Below are 23,581 nucleotides of genomic sequence, written 5' to 3' on the forward strand. Positions count from 1 at the left end.
CTGTTGGACTCTTTCATTTGCATTTACTATTAGCTCAACCGGGGAATGGTCAGACCATTTAGAAATACCTATATTTGAATATGAAGCTTGATTTATTAAATCTTTGGATATAAATAAATAATCCGGTCTAGTATATGTGTTATGCTGATTAGAAAAAAATGTAAAATCCCTGTCCTTTTGATGATGTATTCACCAAATATCGTATAATTAATTATTTGTCATTATTATTTCAAAAGGAGTCAAAGTAGTGTTAGTTTTCTTGTGTGGACATGTTTTAGCTTTCTGGTTTTTCGCTAGCTTATCCAATTTGATGTTCATAAGATTGTTGAAATCTCCTCCCAATATAAGTGAACCTTTCTTAAATGCTTGGAGTTTTTTTTAAGTTTCCAGAATAAAATCATTTTGATGTATATTAGGAGCATATAAAGTTGCCAGGGTCATGTCTTTATTATTTAGTGTCCCTTTAAGAAATAAATATCTACCATTCGTATCAGTTTCAGTGTCTGTAATGAGAAAGTCAACATTTTTAGCAATTAATATTGCGACGCCTCTAGATTTCGAGGTTCCTTGAGCTAGTTTTTGTGTAGTGAACCATGCAGATGGTAGCGCAAATTGTTTCCTCTTAATATAAGTTTCCTGCAAAAAAACAATACTTGCTTTTTGTTTTTGCAAATCTCTGGCTATACGTTTAGCCTTTATAATGTTGTTAATCCCCCTACAATTTAGGGTTATAATTTTTAATTCAGACATTATAATTGTAGAGGAATCGCCTTATCTCAAAAGAAATATTTCTGTGCCATACATAGTCCTTCAACTTATCAGGCTTTTTTATTAATAAAACAGAACAGCTATCCTCGTTGTACACTTTAAATGTAGAAACAATATAACTCTTTGTGTCTTTCTTTTTTAATAAGGTACCTGTCAAAAAAGGAAATCCTACTAAACTATCAATGCTGTATAATACATGCTGATTGTGGTACTTTATAAGGATCCATTTGTCCATATCAAGCAGTGTTATTTTTATTACATATATATAATTCTTATGAGTTTCTTCAAACACTAGGTTATTAAGTCTTCCCTGAACTTTAAACCCTTTCCCCACCCTTCTCCTCCCCCCTCCTCCAACAAAATAACAGTAAAAGAAATTACTTTGCATCAAACTTCTCCCCCTTTCCCCTTTACTGAACCTTTGGGTGAGAGTATTACTCACACAGAGCAAATTGTGCTCTACCAAAAGGTTTGTCAATGTCACACAAATTATTAAAAAACAAGAACTTCGAACCATCGTAGGGGTTTCCTAACTGTGTCCAACTCGAGCCCCCTCCCTCCTCACTGTTCTATGTCACTCCGATACTTAATGAAGCCTTCCCTCTTTGTTGGAAAAGAAAAACGAAAGCCATTTAGCAAACAGCATTTAAAGTGTTATAAAGTACTTATGTGATAATGCGACGTCACGCTGGAATTCGGCTCCATTTGTAGGGTGAGCCTTCTTCTTCCCGTTTGCATTTCTTTTGTTGGTCTTCATTTGTATCCATGTCCTCTGGCAGTTGCAGTCTGAGTTCTTGTAGCAGAGTCAGGCCAGATTCGTAATCTTCTGCTTGGTAAGTTGTACCTTTGATCCGGACTTGTAGGTATCCTGTAACAGTCCATTTGTATTTTACTTGGGCTTCTTGAAGTCATTTCGTTATTGGTTTTAAGTCTCGTTGCAGGGCTTCTTGCGGTACATCTGGAAATACATAGACCTCTTCTGCATTGTATTTCAGCGGGCCTTTGGTTCTGGCTTCTTGTAAAATTCTTTGTTTAATTGGGAGGTCTAAGAATTCTGCCACGATGTCTCTGGGTCCTTTTCTTTTGTCACTGTTCTTTGGGCCTAAACTGTAGGCTCTAATGAGCATTGGCGCCACTCCGTCTTCGGATGGAACCTTGTTTGCCAGCCAGGTGGAGAGAAAGGTCGTCAGTTGTTCAGCCCCTTCTGCAAGCTCTGGTATTCCTCGAAATTTTAGAAAACGTTCTCTTGAACGGCGCTCCAGCATTAAAATGCGTTCTCTCGACCAGTCTTGGTATTTTTGTATTTTTTGGATGTCGTTTTGGTTTGTTATGGACGTCTCAAGGGCAGTGTCTGCTAGTTGTACAGCATTTTGTATAGAGGCTTTCACTGTCTCTAGTTGTTCGGCCATTGGTTTTAGGATTTCATGTAGGTTATCCAGAATCTCTTTTTAAAATTGCATTAGAGTTTCTTTTAGCACTTCTGTCGTTATTGGTTGGGTTTCTGTGGCGCTCTTCTTTTCTGCGGCCGCCATTTTGTCTTCGTTTGTTTTCGTTTGTCCGCTTTTATCGCTGATGTTTTGATTGCCAAAAAAGGGTTTTGGTTTGTATGGCTGTGAATTTCCAGGTTTCAGGCGTTTCTCATCGGTTTTTCCCATATCATTTGTCTGTTTTCCGTTGTTTGGAGGCTTCGTTTTAAGAGGAGTTCGGAGGCTCGCTTCGGAGCAGAGCTAGGATGCGTCTGCCACGAATCCGCCGACGCTCCGCCCCCCCCACCATTCAGTCTTTGATCTAGCAAAGCATCTGTTCAGATAAACTTCCTAGCCCATAAAGGAAATTAGTATTCAGGTTGTCTTCTCTGAGGATCTCCATATTAAGATATCAATAATTCTCCCGTTTTCTTGAGTTTTGCAGTTTAATTAAGAACTTTTCATGGACAAGAACCTTAATGGACAAATAGAACTATGCTTGATGATGGGTTAAACCCTAAATAGGCAGGAGAAGTCAAACTAATCAGATAAGAGGTCCAACTAGATTTCCTGAAAAGGTCATATGGGCTGCACTCTTAAAACCACTCTCCTGGGAATAAGCTCCACTTGTGCTTAAGACTGACTTTTTAATACACTTGTTTAGGATTGCTCCCATTGTTTCTCTTTGACTCCCATTAAGATTTATTGGGTTATTTTGTCACCCAAGCAAGATACTCATATCTCCAATGATGCTCATCGCCCATGCAGCACCGATGTCCAGGAGTGAGGTGAGCCTCTGTACTGTACTGAGACCCTCCTTATATTGTTGCCTCAAGAAGTTGCTTGGGTGTCTTGGCCACAGAACTGGTCCTGAATTTTCCATAAAAAGATGGTAGTGTGAGCACATTGAAAATCATAGATGTCAGCCCAGGTGGCTAAAAGCATAACCTCCAAGTAGTAAGAAAAGGATCTCTAATGCACTGCCAAAATGCAAGTGGCAAGTATTCAGACCAAAGTAACCCAAGAAAGTAAGAGAGTGAATGGCTTCTAGTCAGGACAATGTGTTCTTAAGAGAGGCTGCATTCTATTCAATAAGCCTCTAAGGGATCAAAGCACTGTGCCAATCAATTTGCTACTTAAAATAGAACTAAAGGGTCATTTAATACATATTTCATTTGGCATGCTTTACATAACCAAAAGTAAATGCAGTATTTCCCCCACAAAAATGCAATTTATTTTTGACCTTATGTCTGTGACCCATGTCTACCATTTTGATTTCTCTGCATTTGTTCTAGAGCAGTGCCATGGAAGAGCAATTTTTAATTTCACCTTGCATTTACAGAATTGGCTAAATGCCACATTTGCATAGGTTTGCTTTTCGTGTGAAACTGATCAAGCAGTTCTAATTAAAATCAGCTGAAGCCTTCAGCATTATTTTTAAAAATTGTTCTTTTGAATACTCTTTTCTGTCCCTTTCTCCCCAACTTAAGATGCACATATGAAAAATGATCTCATCTATTTATTTAAGCTGATGTTTCTAGAATAATAAAAATGGAAACACAGGCAAATTAATGAACAGGCTGTATAACAGATGTCCATTCAGTTTATCTTTTAAATATTGCTTATTTCATTTGAAATCATATGGATCAGCAATTAAATGTTTCAGTATTTAAAATGAAAATTGAGAATGTCTGTATGGTTGCAGTGGTTGTTGAACCTTTGAATATTTAATTCTAATTACTTTGGTTTTTAAAAACCCAGCAAACAATACTTCAAGAAATCAATATCTAATTATATTTGTTCACATATAACACATTTATTTAAAAAAAACACTTTCCCTTTTATTGAACAGAATACAGAAAATGACTTAATCCTTTCACGGTAAATCAATGGTTTGTGTAAAACCCAGTGACCAGCAATGCCAGTGAAATGTTCGGACATACCACATTGTGCTGGTACTGGTACCGTGATATGAATCCACCAAAGACTTCACACCATCACGCAAGGAAAGACCATTACTTGTTATGCCAGAAATAGCTGCCAAATGCAGTGCTAGAGCATTGTACAATGTTCTGTTTGGGGAGGGCTTAGGATATGATGGGCAAGAGCTGTGTATCATCCTGATTTTGCCATTTTTATTTATTTATTTCATTTATACCTGGCTTTTCTCCCCATTGTTCTCGTATCCTCCACTTTCTCCTGTAACATAGGCTAAGCTTGTCCAAGCTCACCCAGCAAGCTTCCAAGACCTAATGGGGATTTGATCCTGTGTCTCCCAGATCCTAGTTTGACATTCTAGCCACTACACTACACTGGTTTTTCAGGTGAGTAGCTGTATTCATTGAATATTGTTCTAGAACACAGTAAATTACACCACCAAACCCATGTTCCAGATGGTTGATTTGAATGTGCATTTGTCATGTGTACAGCTACATCCCCTCCCCCAAGAACTTCCGCACTTTCCACATGTCTTTTTATTCAAGAAAACCTGTTGGTGATAATGTGTCACCAAAAGGATATGTGCCATTTTTGAAGCATGCAATCAGACGTGCATGTTTATGGGGAAGGAGAGGATGGAACTTGCTGTCGTGGCAAGAGAAAAAGATACGTGTCTGAATCTACCTTGAAATACAGGAGCTAATTTTATATCCTTGTTAGACACAGGATACTACTTACATACTATTTACACTGTTAATAAGGCTTGTGTGGCTACCTGCTGTATTACTGGTAGGAGTATCTGTAAAAACAAATAGTAAACAGTTATAAGGAAGAAACGGTTATAGCATTTAGAAATTACTTTGGAAACTTCCATACTAAGATAGTTAATCTTTACATTCTATTGAATAAATTGATTTCAGACAGCAAAGTTTTACATTTAACACTGAATGCTGATATTTTTGTAAAATACATTGAAGATCAATGACATTTCCTTGAAATACATTTTTAAACTGAAATAATTATGGTACTTTGCAAAACTGAGTAAACTGTTTACCAGTCCAAAGAGGCTATTGGTATCAGAAACCTGTGGGGCTGACTTGAAGTTTCATCCACCAGATATCACATTCCCACAGCAGACTAGCTATGTGAAAATACTTCACACCATTGTGTTCCGCTGGTGATAGATGAACATGACAAGAATCAAGGTCATTCTGACACATTGTTGTTGACACTGCAGTTTAACAGGAGCAACCTGTAGAACACACTTTTTCAGTGAAACCGGATCTGATGAATATGAAGGTGTTTTGTTTTATAGCCTCCACTGAGAGAAGAATAAGGGACAAAATCATTTGTCATTTTATATCATAAACCATGCTTGCAGAGAAAAATCAGTCAGGTTACACTATGCCACCAGTCACTTGTGGATCAAAATAGTTAGTGATAGAATGTTCTGAGAACAGATTAGTCCAGATTTTCTGAAACATAAGCCATACAATACCCTTTACTAAGACCAAAAAGTAATACAACACAGTGTGCAAGTTTTCAAGTTCTCCAGAACTCTTCATCAGGCTGCTTGTTCAAAAACATAAGGAGGGAGGGAAGCCTTCCAGGCCATAATCTTAAAACCCCTTGCCCCCCACCCCGTGAATGAAACACAACACAAGTTATGGGTTAAACTGGGAATTTATTTATATATAAACTTATCTGCACCAATATATTAAAGCACAGGTTGCCTTGGGCTTGCAACTCAAGCCTCCTAACAGGGCAAACCCACCCTGGCTCAGCAGGCGAAAAAAGGCCCCCTCTTGGCCAATCTGAGTGAGGCCCAAGAAATTCCTGCTCAGCCCCCAAAATGGCAACCAGCTAATCCCACATCATCCAGAAAGAGGGCAGGTGGGTGGTGAGCTGCCGCCGGATCTGTTGGTGAGCTCGTCTTTGATTGGCCAGTGCTCCTGCGCTGAGCCATGATTGGTTTGCCTCCCCCTTGTGCTTCATCCAAGAAGAAGGGGGGGCAGGCAAATGCCAGCACCTGCTCCATGGGCAGCCACTGGTCTTTGTCTGTATCTTAGAAAGAATGGTCAGCTGACTTGGGAAATGCCTGGAGATTTGGGGAGGGAAGGGGGCTCGGGATGGGATTCCGTACAGTTTGCTTTTTGAAGCTGCCATTTTTCTCCAAGGGAACTGATCTCTGAAGTTGGAAGATCAGTTGTAATTCCAAGAGATCTCAACCCACCTGGAAGATGACAATCCTAGTCAATGCAGGGTGTGGCTAGTATCAGGTAGCACCCATGGCATTCTGGGAGGAAAGAGCAAGAAATCAAAGCCATCCAACTGAAATATACAAACTAGTATTTGAATGTCTCTCTAATGCCAAACAGAATACACAGGTTCTATAAAAGTCCAAAAGCAATGGGAAAGTGTAGTAGACAATGGAGATTAATTTCAGTTGGTGCATGAAGTAAAGTGTCTGTGTAAGCCAAACTAAATTAGTGTTACATGATAAGTCTTTGCAGATTCTTTTTCCTACAGTGGGATCGTTCCCCTTTTCAGTGGCTAAATTCTTAATCTCCTTTGCTGTTAATATAAGAACTATGCCTATATTTTTGTTTTTGAACATCCAGCTTGATGAAAAATCCTAGAGAACTTTAAAGCTAGTACGCTGGCATTGTAGAATATTGGTTGGTTTTAACGAAGGGTCTCATGTGGCTTTCCATGAGGGGAGGTTTTTTTCTGTGGAACAACATGGCTACTTTCAACTTTCCCCCCCTTGTTTGTGAGCATTTGTGTGTGTGCGTGCCTGGAAGTCATGGCTGACGTCTGGTGACCCCTAGTGGAGCTGGGAGGCAAGGACATGCAGAGAGGTGGCTTGCTGCCTGCCTTTGCGTCACGGTCCTGGTATTCCTTAGAGGTCTCCCATCCAAGTACTTGCCAGGGTCGGCCCTGCTTAGCTTCTGCAATCTGCCAAGATTGGGCTTGCCTGGGCTATCCAGATCAGGGCCTTCTTTCATCTTTTGTTAGATTTTCCTGATTATAAAAAATGGTTTACTGCTCTCTTATAGCAAATATAAAAAGATCCCAAAGACCTCTTCATCAGCCAAGATGTTCTAAAAACAAACAATCAGAATGCAGCAGTTCTTATGTTAACAACCCAATCTCACTGCAGACCCCACACAGGTCTGTAGCCTACTACCTATGCCGAGCCGACCTTAGGAGGTTATCTCCATGGATTTTACTGATCTCCCCCAGAGTAAATCAATGGCTGTAATATGGGTGGTAGTGGATTTGTTTTCCAAGCAAGCACATTTCATCCCCTTTGCCTCCCTGCCAATGGCTAAGACACTAGCAAAAGCATTTCTCCGAGATGTGGTACGTTTACACATGCTCCCCACCAAGGTGGTCTCTGACAGGGGGACTCAGTTTGTGTCTCGATTCTGGGGGGAGTGAATAAAACTGATGGGGGTGGAGAGGGGCCTGAGTAGTGCTTATCACCCAAACGGAGCGGGTCAATCAGACCTTGGAGCAGTATATCCGTTGTTTTACAAACTATCAACAAGACAACTGGGTCGACCTCTTGCCCCGGCCGAATTTTGTTATAACAACATGTGTCACTCCTCTATTGGAATGTCTCCTTTTAAAGCTTTGTATGGTTATGGTAGCCCACCCATCCTGTTTCTGGAAGGGAACAGTGACTTGGGGCCGGGGGATGTGGCGCTATGGTGTAAACAATTGCGGGACTCATGGCCCTTACTGTGTAAGACTTTGAATGCGGCCAAGGAGGCATACAAATGTCAGGCTGATAAGAGACGGATGGAGGGTTGGGCTGTACAGCCTGGAGACTCAGTTTATGTGTCTACTAAAAACATCCAGCTGCTACGCCTAGTCACAAACTGGGCTGGAAGTATATTGGTCCGTTTCCGGTGAAAAGGGTGATCAATGATGTTGCTGTGGAATTGGATCTGCCTAAAAATTTGAGGAAATTGCATTCTGTGTTTCATTTCAGCCTCCTGAAAAAGGATTCCGGTTCCAGTCCTTGGCGTCCATCGAAACTTGTACCCCCTCCGATCTTGGTTGAGGGTGAGGAACGTTATGAGATTTCAAAAATTCTGGACTCTAAGATCAAACATGGGAAATTAATGTATTTGGTTGAATGGTCAGATTTCGGACCCCAGCACCTCAAATGGGTGGGAGTAGGAGATATTAGTAGGAGATATTAGGGCCCCTAGGCTGTTGCGGAAGTTTCATCATACTTTCCTGGACAAACTGGGAGACCTCCCTTGTTACCACTATTTGCCTAAGCTCCACGTCCTTCCCTCCTGAAAACATCCATTCAGGAACATGTATTTGCCTTATGCATCTGTACAGGATTAAACCCACTCAGCCCAATCCAGGGCTGGATTAAGTTTCAACTGGCTGTGCTGCAGCCACCCAGCCATAAAAATGCACTAAATTAATCATAAATATCCCCAATCCCCTTGCTGCTGGGATTGCTTGATGTCAAACACTTATTTTTCCTTTAAAATAATTAAGACAAAGAAGAGAGAAAAGGGTGGTGGTGGTGTTTTCAAAATGAGAAGGAAATTCAAAACTGGCTCTGGTAGGCAGGGAAAGACTTCTGTGATGATGATAAAAAGCAGCTTCATTTCTATGTATTCTGTAGGTCGCTTTTGCAGAAGGAAAAATAGGAATTAAGACTTTGGGCTTGTAGCTCTGTATAACCACCATTAGATAAGAACAGGAGAAAAATATTTATAGCATAGAGAGTGACTACAATGCCAAGACCATGGCCATACAGCCTGGAAAATCTACAACAACTAATTTATAGTATTGCTTTTTTAAAAGCTGCATATTTGTCTCCAAGCACTGTCAGGTCATTCTCTGGGCATGAGAATATATGGGAATGTGAACCTTCAGAATTAATAGCAGTGAACAAGCCAGGCAGGATTTGTTGGAAGTCTTGCCCTTAGTAGCCAACCTTGAGTGGGAGAAATGTCCTTATAAAGAGTTTGGATAGGTTCCCAGCTTTGCTACAGAAGCTGATTAACACATTCAAGTTTTTGGGTTCCCCAAAAGTGCATGAGTCGGATGACCTCCTGGGCCAACTGTGAAACATTTGTAGCAATATATCATTATACCTGTGATGTCCTTTTTCTGGTGAGTCTTTCATAACAGCATACACTAGTAGTAGTCATATGACTATTCTCTCACTGTTAAACTTTGTCAAAAGCCTGACTGGCTCACTGACATTCCAACCCTAATTTTATTACTCATCCAAAGTGCAAAAGGACTTATGTAAGATCCCTGAAGGAGATTTTAGTTCCATGCATAGAAAAATGACTTCAGGATAATGGGGTCTCTTGAGCACTATACATAGTTGCAGGCTCTGGGTAGCCTGAGGAAGCTTGAAACAGCCAGTCGTCACTGGATACAAGTAATTTTGACAAATTGTTAGGAAACTGTTTTTCCTGTTTTTGAATAGATACTAGGGTTGCCAGCTTCCAGGTGGGACCTGGGGATCCCCTGGAACTACAGCTTATCTCCAGACTATAGAAATCAGTTCCCCTGGAGAAAATGGATGCTCTGGAGGATGGGGTCTATGGCATTATAGCCCACTGAGGTCCCTGTCCTCTCCAAGCTCCATTCCCAGATCTCGCAACACTACCCCCTCATCCCCTGCTGGTGGCCATGGTGGACCTGGCAACGCTAGATAAAAACAGAATAATTCTCTCTTTGGGGCTTTTCAGGAAGTAGAAAGAAGGTATGAAGTATCGATTATGCTCTTCCTTCTAGGCCATGTATGTACTCAAAATATTACATATGTTTCACTGTAGCTTCTTCATTGCCTCAACTCAGCAACATGGGAGACTAGATCATATTTTACTGCTACAAATGTGCACATCCCCCGCCACACACACAAAGAACTTGAGATTTTTGCCGTTCTTTAGTATCTAATTGGGTATTCACCATTCTAATCCACATATTTAGTGACCTTACTACTCATCTCTGAATTCTTGTCTTTGTGAATGTTAAGTAACACTGGTCCCAGTATACCTCCTTAGGAAACCCTACTGCTTGCTTACTTGTGAAAACTATGTATTCATGCCCAGTACTTCCTGGTCTACATTCAGTTAGTAATCCATAAGAAAACTGTGCATGTCTGATGTACATCCTAGTACGTCATTAGGCCTACCAAAATTCACAAATAAAAATGTGATTTTAATTATTAAGTGTCTAATGGAATTAGACCCAAAACCCACAATAAGATGGATAGAGTACCATCTGTTTATACCAAACCATCCTTCTGTCCTAGTGCAAACATTTAAACCCCAATCTCGAGATTCTTTTTAGCCATTCTTCTGTTTTTCTAAGAGCTTACTGCTTCCAGAGTTTTTGTCCAAACACTGAGCTCTGAATATTTCTGATTACCTAAAGATAATAAAATAATTACTTCATATTTATTTTATACCTTGCATATTCTGCATCTTGTAGCTTTGTATCATCCAAATAGCCTTCAGTGAACTTCTCAGTGTAACGGATTGTTAATTTCACATAATTCTGCCACCAAGTTAAATCAAACAGACTACAAATGGAAAATCTTTGCTACATATGCTAGTGCGGGCAAGATTAAATACAACCAAGAATCTTCTGTTGATTTTCTTGTCTGTGTACAGCAGAGATGCCATCTTAGTTCTTAGCAGTATCCAAACCTATTTCTCCAAAGCTTATAGCTTTATCAGTTGATAGAAATTTCCAACTGATAACATTATTAATTAGATTTTTATGCCATGGGAGAGAGATCAATTTTTTCCTCTCAGGAGAAGAAATTGACAGAGCTATACGAGAAGTGAACGACTGCTTTGGGAGGGGTTGATAATAAGGACCAAAGTAAACATTAAATTGAAGATCTATGATAGGAACTCTAATCAGGAATTTGGTCCTGGAAAACAACTGCAAGAGTGCCTAGTGTAGATAAGACTGAAATGCTAAGAAGTTAATTCCCATTCCAAACACCATTTCCTTGTTCAAATATGGCCTCCTGTGGGCTGTTTTAAGCCTCAATAGAAACAACAATGAAAGAGAAGTACATAATCCAGTTATCTGTCTTTTATCTCTCCAAGCAGCTCAGGGGGGTGTTTCTGAATGGAAAAATGGTGGTGGTGGGTTAACCTCCCTGTCCTGGCACTGTAACTCTCAGCTATTCTTGAGGGTCAAATTATATACCTGTATCTCCAGTCATGAGACTCCAACAACACAGGTAGCTTTCCCTTACATAAAACATTGCACTGGGGTCATTGACATGAATAGATTTAGAAGGGTGTAACTCTGGAAGTTACTATTGCTGTATTAAACTGAATGTAAACATAGATTTAAAGGTCTGCAGTGTAAAACATTCCTCAAAACAGAGACAAGCAGAGAGACAAGCAGAGAGACAAGCAGAGAGAAAAACTTTTTTTACTACCATGGTACCTTGATAAAGGACCAAACACAGGTGTGGAGCTGGCCCATCGGAGCCACAACAGTTGATCAGATATTTGGAATAATTTACATCTATGTCAAAGAAGGACTGTGTAAAGCCACTTTAAGCTGTATTATACAGAGGACTTTTGAGCACGGACTCTATGGCATTGTACCATGTTGAGGCCCCTCCTTCCCCAAACCCCGCCCTCTCCTGGAGCCACCCCCAAAGCCTCCACGTATTTTCCAACCCAGACCTGGCAACCTTAGACCTAGCTCAACCTGCTATATTATTTAGGATCTCAATGGGAACAAGCTGTCAATTATCTAATAGTATCCAGCTTGCTTCCAGCCAAGCCCGACCACTCTTGGTAGTGGTGGTGACGACTCCAGGGGTCATTTCCTGCAGGAGCACACAGGAGCAGAGCTCCGGCAGTAAAGAGCCCAGGGGGCGGGCACATGAAACAAGCCCTGCCCCCTGCTCCCAGCAGCCCTCAGCCACGAAGAGCAAGAAGCAGCCCTCCTTCTTTCCCTTTCCCTCCTTATTTCCTTCTCTTCCTCTTTCTTTTCCTCCTTCTTTCCTTCTCTTTCTCTCTCTCTTTCTTTCCTTTCTGCACAGATCTGTGTGTCCCCTCCCCCCAGCTAGCAATTCAAAACAGTCCAGTGGCACCTTTAAGGCCAAGTTTTATTCAGGTACAAGCTCTCCCTCCTCTGCAATGACAGATCTGCATGTTCCCCCCCCAATAGCTAGCAATCCAAAACAGTCCAGTGGAGCCTGAGTGCTGGGTGCTGCCTTCTGACACACTTCCAGTGATGTCAGGGGTGTGGCATATGCTAACGAGTTATGCTAATGAGTGCCTGCACCTCTTTTTCTATGAAATGACCCCTGGACGACTCTATCCATTAGTGTTGCTGCATGCCCTTCACTCTGCCCTGCAGCCACCCAGCCCAAACCAGACACTCTAGTTGGGAACACAATAACCTCGGAACCATTCAAATTATTATTCATCAAGCATATGCTCTGTCTCTGTTAAAAGCCAAGCTCTAAAATAACAGACATTTCAGCAACACAGTCACTACAACACATCGGCGTGGTGTTTGTGACAACCCTCTTCTTTTAATCCAGGCTAGTGTTTTAGACTGCCCTAGTCCAATCCAGGATTTACTGTGTGCAACAACAAAGAAAAAGGAAGTTGTTATTGCAGCTCCATACAGAGAAAGAAACCGGACTTATTAAACTGTGTTTATGACCTTCTGGTGAATACCAGCTCTGTTGGCCTGGGAAGTCAGGCTGATCTGCACACTGATGTTTAAACCTAATTGAATAATGTAAAATTTGTTTCTAAGCAGGCCTGTTTAGGATTTCTCCCTAAATCTACCAGTGCTCCACATGTGCTCCCTGTCCTTACTAGCAGGGCTATTTTTGGGCAGGAACGCACAGGAACGGACAGGCTGGCTCCCGAGTTGGCCACGGCCAGCAGGAACTAATTAGCATAATAGGCCACACCCAACAGCAGAAACTCATTAGGATTGGCTACATTAGGGGTGTGTGGCCTAACATGCAAAGGAGTTCCTGCTACAAAAAAAGCCCTGGGTTTTGACAATAAACAAAGTAAACAGAATAAGAAGCAAAAGGTGGGTGTGGCTGGATGACCACACTTCTGGAAACATAGGAGTGTGGCCTAATATGCTAATGAGTTCCTGCTGGGCTTTTTCTACAAAAAAGCCCTGCTTACCAGTGAAATCATAACTTGGTCCTCCTGTTCTCATCACATGGCTCTGATGTCACAGGACTGTGCTTGTAGCTCAGTGGGCCCCTTAATATTGCCTTAGGAGCCTAGGTTGAAAACTATTGTTATTACAAGGACTTGACATGCCAGGTCATGAGATTGTAAAACCTCTCTGTAAGCTTACAAACACTACTTGTTGTACCTTTTGTTCTCTACTGAATGGGGAAGATTCTCACTCCTAAAAAAAAGCATAGGATAGAGCCATAAAAAATAAAATCTCATAAATTCTTAGTCCATAGCTACACTATTCCATATGTTCCAAGCACTATTTTTAAATACCACATTGCAGCTACAATTCCCCCACATTGCTTCCCCCCGCCCTTTGCAGTGTGTTCACTATCTACTCATTCCAATGTGCTTCATGCTCCAGCATCAGTTTAATTACCAATGCAGTTTGTCCAATATTCTTTCCATTTCCCTTTGTAATTCATTTGTAATAGAAATAGATGTACCCTTCATGCCTACAAGGTGGGGGTTCTGGTTCTGCCCTTCTAAGGCAGCAGTCAGGTCAATTCACTCATGGCTAACTACTGCAAGCTGGGAGCAATTAAGGGAAAAGTTGCTGGCAGATTTCCAGGCAACCAGAATGCCCAAGTCAGGTGATCAGTCAGAGATGGCTCATTAGGCTTTTTTACTGTCTCTTCTGGTCCAATCAGGGAGTAGTTCATAGGGAATTAACCAGAGTTCAGAAAGTGAGAGGCAAAAAGCTTTCTTGAATGTCAGTGCTCTCTAGCCCATGAGGGAAGGTTTAATGAGTCGGTATTTGAGGAGCCTGGAGCTTGACCAGGTAGCGAGCTCTTCCACAGAAGGTTAATAGAAATAGTCTGAGAAATCAACTATATGTCTTAGGCTTTGCTGCTATGCATTCTTAACATTTAAGACCCTGGAATACAGGTGAGGTGGACTTACTACTTCTTTATATTTTAATTAAAAGACAATGCAAAAAAAGTCCAGAATTCCAAAACTAGATAAAAAGGACTCCATTTATCCACATTGTTGTTGTTATTTTATATACCATTTTTAATTGTACTTTACCTGTTAATTACTTTACCTGTTATGGTAAATATCCACTTCATTTTGTTCCAACATCTTAATAAGCTATTCCAGTATTGATGGAGAAGTATGTTTCTTCCAATAGCAATAATCTTTGAAGCAGCTAACAGATTCTATGGCAGCCATTTAATTGCTATTTGATATAGCTAGCCTGATGTTGCCTTGTAGAGGTTTAATGCCTCTAGACATGGAGGCATTTTATTATCATGGCTATCTTTCCTCAATTGGCTTAATCCCCTCCTATAGTCCTCTATGCTGTTAGCCATCACTGAATTTGCTGGCACTGAATTCCACATTTTTAATCATTCTTTGAGTGAAGAAGTATTTCCTCCTGTCTTTCTGTCTTGCCCATGATTTTAAGTGAATGTGCCTGAGTTTTAGTGCTATGAGAGATGGAGAAAAAGTTCTTTTTATCAAAATTTGTATCTTATGCATAGTTCAATAAGCCTCTGTTGTGGCCACCCTTAAGTTACCTTTTTTTCTCAATGGAAGATTCCTGGATTCTTGGGCATCTTCCAGACTGCAGCCACCTTTTATGTTTTCATCAGTGTCATGGTGGTTCCAATGACTGCACTATCGGTGTGATCAGTTCACACTGACATTTTTTTCCTTCAGTCTTTCCCCACCAGTCTTCTGTCCCTTCAGATTTCACATTTGAGGATTGTTTTCCCGCTTTTTGTTGGTTTTGTTTTGTGCATGTACTGAAGCACAACAGCAGACTCATAGAGACAATTGCACTTAAAGCAGCTCCCTAACACACCCACACCCCAATGACCTGTTATGTCTTTTCTCTTTCTCTATTCATCCCTATGGGTGAAAGGGCAGGTTTAGGTCAGGTTTAGGCAGCAATCCTCAAGGCAGGGGAAAATGTTCATATTCCAATGAAGTGGTTTCTTATGGATTCATTTCACAATGAAAATAAAAAGTATGGGATTAACCAGTTTTAAAATGAATGGGGGGAAATGGGAAAGAACTGGTTCAGCACAGGGATGTTTACGAAGTTATCTAGACCCAAGAAAAAAACAGTTACATCAGGGAATGAAAATAGAACTTTAAGGCAGCCTGGAAAACACCCTGGTCTTTTCTCATAAAAAAAGATGCTCCAGCCCCTTAATCATCTTGGTTTCCCTTTTCTGTAATTTTTTCCAGTTCAGCAAGTTTTCTTTTTTAAATAACAGCAACTAGAACTGCCTGTAGCATTCCAAATGAGACTATACCACAGGCCTGGATTAGGTCATTTGTTATGCCAACTCCTCCAGGAAATTCCTGGAGACCCAATCCCGAGTTATCTACCAAGGGGAAAGGGGGTTTGTGGCTGTGCGTAAGTTTTCATCAGGCATACAAAATCGGAATCATACAAATTCATACAAGCTCCTTAGTTACAATAGTACATTAGAACAATTACAGCATAGAAAATAACAAAAGCATCAAAATGGGGATGACACAATGGGGCACGGCTATACTCATCTGAGGTCCAGCTGAGGAAGAACTCTCCTCCTTGGAACGCTGGGCAGCCGAAATGCAGCAGCTTGTGAACTCCAAGGCACACAGGTAGGACCAGCCAAACCACGTGTGAGCTCTCTGGGTCGCGACTCCGGAGAACTTAGGTAGTAGAGTCACTTGTAGCACCTTAGTGCACTGCTATGGGGAGGGTGGGTTAACCAGAGAGACAAAGGAGAGTTTCTCCTTAAATAAACTCTTTTTGGGGCATGTGCTATCCAGCCATAAACTATCAAACCCGTCCTCTAAACTATCACTACTGGATGAAGAGGGGGTGACGAGGGGATGACGAGGGGATGGCGCTCTCCTAGGGGGTGGTGGCAATATGCAGATCCTACTTCTACATCAAAGGTGCCTTTTGGCAAGGTGTGAATCTTCCGTTCCCATGGACACCTCTTGATTTGCAGATCTGGTTCCTGCTCCAAAGCCATAAACGCTATTGTCTTTAGATCTCCAAACCAGATTAAGGGAGTAGGGTCACTTGCTCTTTCCATTCCAAGAATGCCGGGGTTCGCTGGGGATTTTCCATAGCTCTCCAAGTGGGTGCAATGGCGCGGTGTCTTCTCCATCCCAAAGAGTCATGGGATACATTCCAGGGACGCACATGGTCCGTATGTGCAGCAGCAGCCCTAGGCCAGCCTATTTCTAGGCAAGCATGAGATGCAGAACAAAGCAACACAACCAAACAGCAATCCCTGAATACACAATGCATAGGTATTCATGCTAGAGACACACACAAACAGCATCACCACTATACAGAAATACAAACATAGGTTCATATCGTAACACATTACAATATTGGCCATTTATTTTCAGTCCCTTTCCTGACTATCTCCAGTGTGGAGTTTGCCTTTTTCACTGCCACCACACTCCAAACTGACATGTTCATAGACATATCCACTATGGCTCAAGATCTTTTTTCCTTCTCATTCTTCCAAATTCAGACCACTTCAGCATATATTTAAAGTTAGCTTTTTTTTTAAAGCTCTTATGTGTGTCACTTGTGCTTACACTGAATATTTGCCACATTTGTTTATTTATCGACTATATTTATAGTCCACCTTTTCACTCAAGGCAGATTGCACAGTGTACATCAATGCAATCAATAGGATGAGTCACCTAATAAACAATGTAATAGAACTAGGATTAATTGAATTTGAAACAAAACATAGCATATGTTACACAATGCAGAAAATGATATCTTGGAAATGGGAAACAAGGCAGTGAGAACAGAATAATACATACAACAGATAACACAATACACAGTGATATAGTCCACAATCCTGTTCCCTTTATAAAAGTAACTTCCTGAACCACTGTGTTATAATATAGCCCTATTAGCTTTATAAAAATGCCCTCCTGGACAATTCCATTTCATATACTTTGTGAATGACAGAAGCTTGAGACCCTTCCTGATCTTCTCAGGTAGGCTTTGCACCAGAGGGGGGGGGCACAACAGAGAATACACATGTATGGACAGTTGTTGATCTTGCCCATGTGAAAGATGGTGCCCTCAGAAGGACTTAATCTGATGAGCAAATATGTCATCAGGGAGCATAAGAGGGAAGGTGATCCAGAAGATATGTGAGTGCAAGACCATGATGGATTTGTACCTTGAATTGAACCCAGTAACTGATGGGCAGCCAATGCAGTATCTGCAGGTTGGGAGTAATATGTATGCCCTGCATGGCTCCTAATACTAACCAAGCTGAAGCATTGTTATCCAGCTGGAGAGATTCTCTTGTAGCTGTTCACTACCTGCTTTATACCAACCTGGATAATTTAGTATCATTTGGAAACTCGGCCACTACATAGATCAACCCCACTTCCAGATCATTTATGAACAAATTACATAGCACCGGTCCCAATACAGATCCTTGTGGGATTCTACTGCTTCCGTCCTTCCATTGTGAGAACTGTTCACGTACTCTCTGCTTCCCGTTACTGAACCAATTTTGAATCTCAAAGAGGACCTGTGACATATTGGTTTACTCAGGCAACTTTGGTGATGGGTGTTATCAACTTTTTTTGGAAGTCCAAAAATCATTGTTATCTCCATGCCTGTTAACCCTTTCAAAGCACTTAAAAGTTGGTGCAGAACCTTCCTTTACAGAAGCGACTCTGATTTTCCTTCATCAGATCTTGTTCCACTCCATGCTAAATAATTCTACCTTTTTTTTTAAAGACAGACTACAGCCAGATCCCATATCCTGGTTACAATGAATGCTGAAATGTTCACATTAAAAAATACACACAACTCTCTTAGAGAAAGGGGTTCATAATGCATCTGTTTCACAGCAAAAACCCAACACTCTAATACAACAAACTAACACAAACTAAATTTATACAACCACAAGCATAAATTAAATATATAAAATAGAGCATGCATGTAAAACCTGTTAAGTCCTGTGACAAATTACATCTATTCGTCTTTCACTAGGAGCGTTCTAGTCCTTACAGCTAACCAGCCAAATTTGGCAAGTTTAGCTGTAACCTTGGGGCACCTATTTCTAAAAGGTTCTTCAGCAATTGCATCTTTTGACTAGTTGAGGATATAGTAGTTGCAGAGAGTGGGAGAACATCACAAAAGTGACTATATGCCCTGCAGTCATATATAACATGCATTAAGGTTTCAATTCCGTGATTACAGCAGCGACATATATGATCAGCAAGGGTTTTTTTTTAATTAAACCTCCCCTCTGTAACTGCTGAAGGGAGGGCATCCCACCTCATGAAGGTAAATGTTCTCCTTAACTCATGATTTTCTAGATAAAAAAGATAGGGCATAGGCACTACCTTATACAATGGTTCTAAAAGGGCTTGCCATTTGCATGAGTTATTAAGATCCTCCTGTCTAGCTATGTCCCGGATTCTCTGTCTCACTAACTCTCTCGCTTTGTCATATGTGAGAGAGCTAAGAAATTGTTTTGAGAGGCCAAGTTGAGAAAGTTTTTTTCTGATGACCCTTAGCCAAGGTGGGACAAAGGTATCCTGGAAAATTAAACTTGCCAACCCTCTAGGAAAAAAAGAAAGTTTCAACCAGTTTTGAATGGCCAGCATCCAAAGCCTTGCCTCCACCGGGATCATGCCTGTTTCTATTCTGATCAAGGCATTTGAAGTACCAGGGGGAACTTGGAGGACTGTTCTTAGAAACTTAGATTGAACGGCCTCCAGTTTTTTAAAATTTGAAGTGACATTAAAGGGGGCACCAAAAAGGAGTTGGCTAAGAGATTTCGCTTTGAACAAATGGAGGGCTGCTATTTGTCAGCAATGCTGCCATATTGTTTATGGGCCCGGGTTCGCTTTCATGACCTGTGTGCCAGTTGCTGCCGCATTCCTTTCTTTTCGCTTCTCCCCCTCATTATCACTGACCTTGTAGCTGTCCTGTGTAGTGTCTTCCCATCAATTAACTGTGACTAGTTTCGTTTCCCAGCCTTGGCTCTAACTGCCCTGGTCCTCCTTCCCGCCTGCGGGAGTCAGGCCAATTGGCCCATGAGTGTGTGTGGGGATGCATTTGAATACCATATATCTCTCTCAGCTTTCTATGGTGCAGTTATTCCTAACAGTGACTGTGTCTATGCTACCATAGTGATAGCAATAAAGTATAACCTTCAAAGAAGCGTGTGCTCTGTTGTTTGACTGTAGGTCCTGACACTATTATGCATTTACCCCCTTTATGCCAATAAAATTTCTGGATAGCCCTAGCACTCCTGCTGGCCTTTAATGTTGCCATGCTTATATTGCTAGAACTTGAGCCATTTTCCTGGAACAGAACCCCCAGATAGTTAAAACTAGAAACCTGTTCTATAGAGGAGGAATTTACAGTCCAGTGATAATATTTTGGTGACCTATTAGCAAAAACCATTACCTGGGTTTTAGCGTAATTTATTTCTAAACTATTGTCATGGCAATATTCAGAAAATAATTTAAGTGCTCTTCTAAGGCCTATAGGAGTTCTTGACAGAAGAACTGCATCATCAGCATATAGAAGAACACCAACATGTTTGTTACCAGGTTTTGGAGGATGACACTCCGGCTTGTTAATGTAAACCACCAGATCATTAATATAAAAGTTAAAAAGAAGGGGGGCCAGAAGACAACCCTGTTTGACCCCTCTGTCTGTACTAATGGGATCTGTCAGGTGTCCTTGGGGGATAAATAATCCTATCTTTAATAACAGTTTCTGCTAATTTACCCAGAACTGATGTTCGACTGGCGGCTGTAACTTCTTGCATCTTTTCTTCCCCCTTTTAAAAAGCAGTACTACTGAGATGAAGGCTGATTTCAGCTACAACTTACATATAGCGGTTAGAAGTTTAACAGTTTCACATTTAAGAATCCTCTGGTGTATGCTATCCATATCCAAAGAGTTAAGTTGTTCTTAATTGGTCCATCACTCCTAGAACTTCATCTATTATTAATTTTTTATTTGGCTCAGTTCTTCAGACACCTCTCCCAAAATGAAGCTCCAGCATGGTTATCTGAGACACATTTTCCACTGTGAAAACAGATCCTACTATGCAAATTACTTGTACTCTGAATATCAGCCTCAATTGGAGAGAGGAAAAGCTGAAATGGGGTGTGGGAGATGATACAAATGTTGTATTCAACCTAAAAGTCCCATAACAGGCCAGGGAGGAGGGATGGTAAGGCTTAGTGCAAGAGGTTTATGCCCTGAGAGTTCAGTTCAACTTGAGTTACCTACTTAAGTAGGAGCAGGAAGGATCTGTACAATATTCTTACTTTAAATGATCAAACAAAGACTGAAAAGTGAAATATAGGCTGCGGTCACACGCAGCATTAGCCACGCAAGAGATACAGAAGACAGGCGGAGTTTCCGGGCGCGATCTCGCCAGCACATCTGGGGAGCGTAGCGCTTCCATGGCACAACGGAGGCTTCCTCCCGAAAACGCGCAGCAAAAAACTAGTACCTCGGAGATACTAGTTTCCGGAAACTGCGGGGCAAGGGCGGGCGTCTGATCACGTTTCCGGTGGCATCCGGCGCCCGCCCATGTCCCCTTGCGAAGAAGGGGTTTTTTTCCCCCAAGTCTCCGTGGTTGCGCACACGCACCCAACCGAGCATGCGCATTCGTAGTGTACACAAAAAAAGAAAACCAGTTCGCCGCGCCGCGCGCTTCTTCGTTGCGCGCAGGCGTGTGTTGTGATCGACGCCTCTCCGTAACCACGGAAGCTCCACGGTACCTCCACAGAACCTCCACAGGAGGTTTGATCGCTTTACTGCGTGTTAGTTTGCCCCGGGGCAAACAGCCACGCTTCCCCCCCCGCAGTTTCCTCCCCGTGTGACCGGGGCCATAGTATGACAGACCTTGAAGAAACACACAGTGGCTTCAAACATTATATAATGTAGAAGAAACAAGAAGCACAAGTCCCTTGCATTTCCTATTCCCTCTTCTTTAAAATCTAGGGTTACCAACATCCAGGTACAGACTGGAGTTCCCTTGGAATTACAACTGATCTCCAGACTACAGAGACCAATTCCCCTGGAAGAAATGACAGCTTTAGAGGTCAGACTTTTAAGACATCACATCTCCACTGAGCTCCCACCCCTTCCCAAACTCCGCCCTCCCCAGGCACCAATCCCAGATCTCCAGGAACTCCCCAAGATGGAGTTGACAATCCTGTTAACATCTCAAGTAGAATTTTTTTGCATATTTGTTTATAATTTTTATTCAGTTACAATATTTATACACCATCTTTCTGTCCTCATCAGTACCACCAACAGATTAAAAACTTAAATAATAAAAATGTGTCTTAAAAACCATTTAAACAATTAAGACCATGCTAAAATACACATACAAAACATAAAAACAACCATTAACACAGGGCAGGAAAGAAGGACCACAGAAGGAATGCCAGAGGAAACACACAAAAAAAGAGTCTCCCCCCTCTGGAAGAAGACTGCAACAGAAGAGGACAGGTGAGTCTCCCTGGTGAGAGTGTTGCAGTTTAGCTGCCCAGTCCAAATCTCCAGAAGACCTCACCCAGTGGTTGGATGTAGTTAGAAAGCAAGGGGATGATGTAGAACTTTGCAGAACTCTATAGGCTAAAGGTCAAGAGGCTGAGCAGCAGTCCCCCATCATCACCTTCTGAAACGAACCCTACTGGTAGGACCCAGAAAGGCCACAATAATGTACCTCCCAGACTGGGAGCATAAAGTCATGAGTCCCAGTCTCAGCCCAGAAAGCGTATGAGAGGTTCAGAAAAATCAATAGATTTGCACTCTCCATCTCCCAGTACAGGTCATTCCCCAAGGTGACAAAGATTGTTTAAGTCCCATAATCAGGAATGAAACTCAATAACACATGGACAGATGTGCAAGCTCTAATTGGGGAGGGGGAAAGATAATGTATGCAAATGATGAGAGCTGTGCTACATCTGATGTGTGGTGCAGAGGAAGTACAAATTACCTGTGGCTTCTGCCAAAAAGGATTTGGCTTGTTTGTGTCTTTTATTTTTATTTTAGTAAGTAAAGCAGGATGCATTCCCTGGAATTTTGCATCTGACTGGATTTTCACGGAGTCAGATATGTAAAGCAGTTTTTCTGTCGTCTAATATAAATGTCACTTCAACAGTAACACTGGATATATTGAAGTCCAAGAAGTCTAACCTAGAATTTATAGAGATAACATTCACCCTTCACTGGTACCAGGGCAGCTGGGTTGCCCCCCTTCTTCTTGCTGGACTGAAATGCATCAGTTCAACAAGTATATCCTCCCATGTATACAGTGATGGGAAAAAACCTCTGCTACTTATTATACTTCCATATATCAACACTGCAGTGGATTCTTAATCCCCACTTCTTCCCTGCATGACTTTGTGCTTCTTCCCCTATATGTGTCTCTGTGTGCCCCCCCCATCTACCCCCTTGGTCTGGCTTATCGCCAGGTCCTCTGGTCATACTCCTCTTTTTGCTTCCTTTTTTGGCTTATCTTCCTGCTGCAGCTGCTTACAGTTGTAAAACACACATTGTTCCGTAAGCTGGCACCCAGGGAGGAAGATTCACAGAGCTGCCAGCTTCCGAAAATCCAAATGAACACTATTTACAACCCAGTCCTAAGCAGTCTCCAAAAGCTGGTCATGGATTTGATGAATTCATTCTAATTTCCTGGCTGTTAGATTTTCTCTTAATTCATTCTCAAATTTCATTGAACACACAAAGTGGTCTTATACTGAATGAGACCATTGGGCCATCAAGGGTCACTCTACTTAGACCAGCAGCAGTTCTCCAGGGTCTCAGCAAGGGATCTCTTACATCACCTACTACCCGACCTTTTAACTGGGGGTGCTAGGGATTGAACCTGGGATCTTCTGCATGCAAAGCAGATGCTCTACCACTGAGCCACAGCCCCTCCCCAATTGATTCATCTTTGATTCCATGATTTTAAAGCTGTATATGTTGACAGGCTTCCCAAGTACTTACTGTGATTCGGCGGGGGACACAGACGTCTTCGCAGGAACATTCCTGAGGGGGCAACAGACTCACCACACCATGCTGTCGCCAGGAAGTGACGCTGGGTGACACTCTGGCAATGGGGCTCAAAACTCGATGGTCATTTCCTGGCGACGGCATGCTGTGTTACAGGGAGGAATGGT

The 23,581-nt window shown here is 41.7% G+C and overlaps 1 non-coding gene across 1 annotated transcript; it reads right to left on the reverse strand.

Annotated features, from left to right (window-relative positions):
- Positions 1-23,265: 23,265 nt before the first annotated feature.
- Positions 23,266-23,337, reverse strand: TRNAA-UGC. Its single transcript has one exon. It is a non-coding gene; the product is annotated as a tRNA-Ala (tRNA).
- Positions 23,338-23,581: the final 244 nt, after the last annotated feature.

Source organism: Gekko japonicus, unplaced genomic scaffold (assembly GCF_001447785.1).
Source record: "Gekko japonicus isolate JY-2015 unplaced genomic scaffold, Gekko_japonicus_V1.1 scaffold903, whole genome shotgun sequence".
NCBI lineage: Eukaryota > Metazoa > Chordata > Lepidosauria > Squamata > Gekkonidae > Gekko > Gekko japonicus.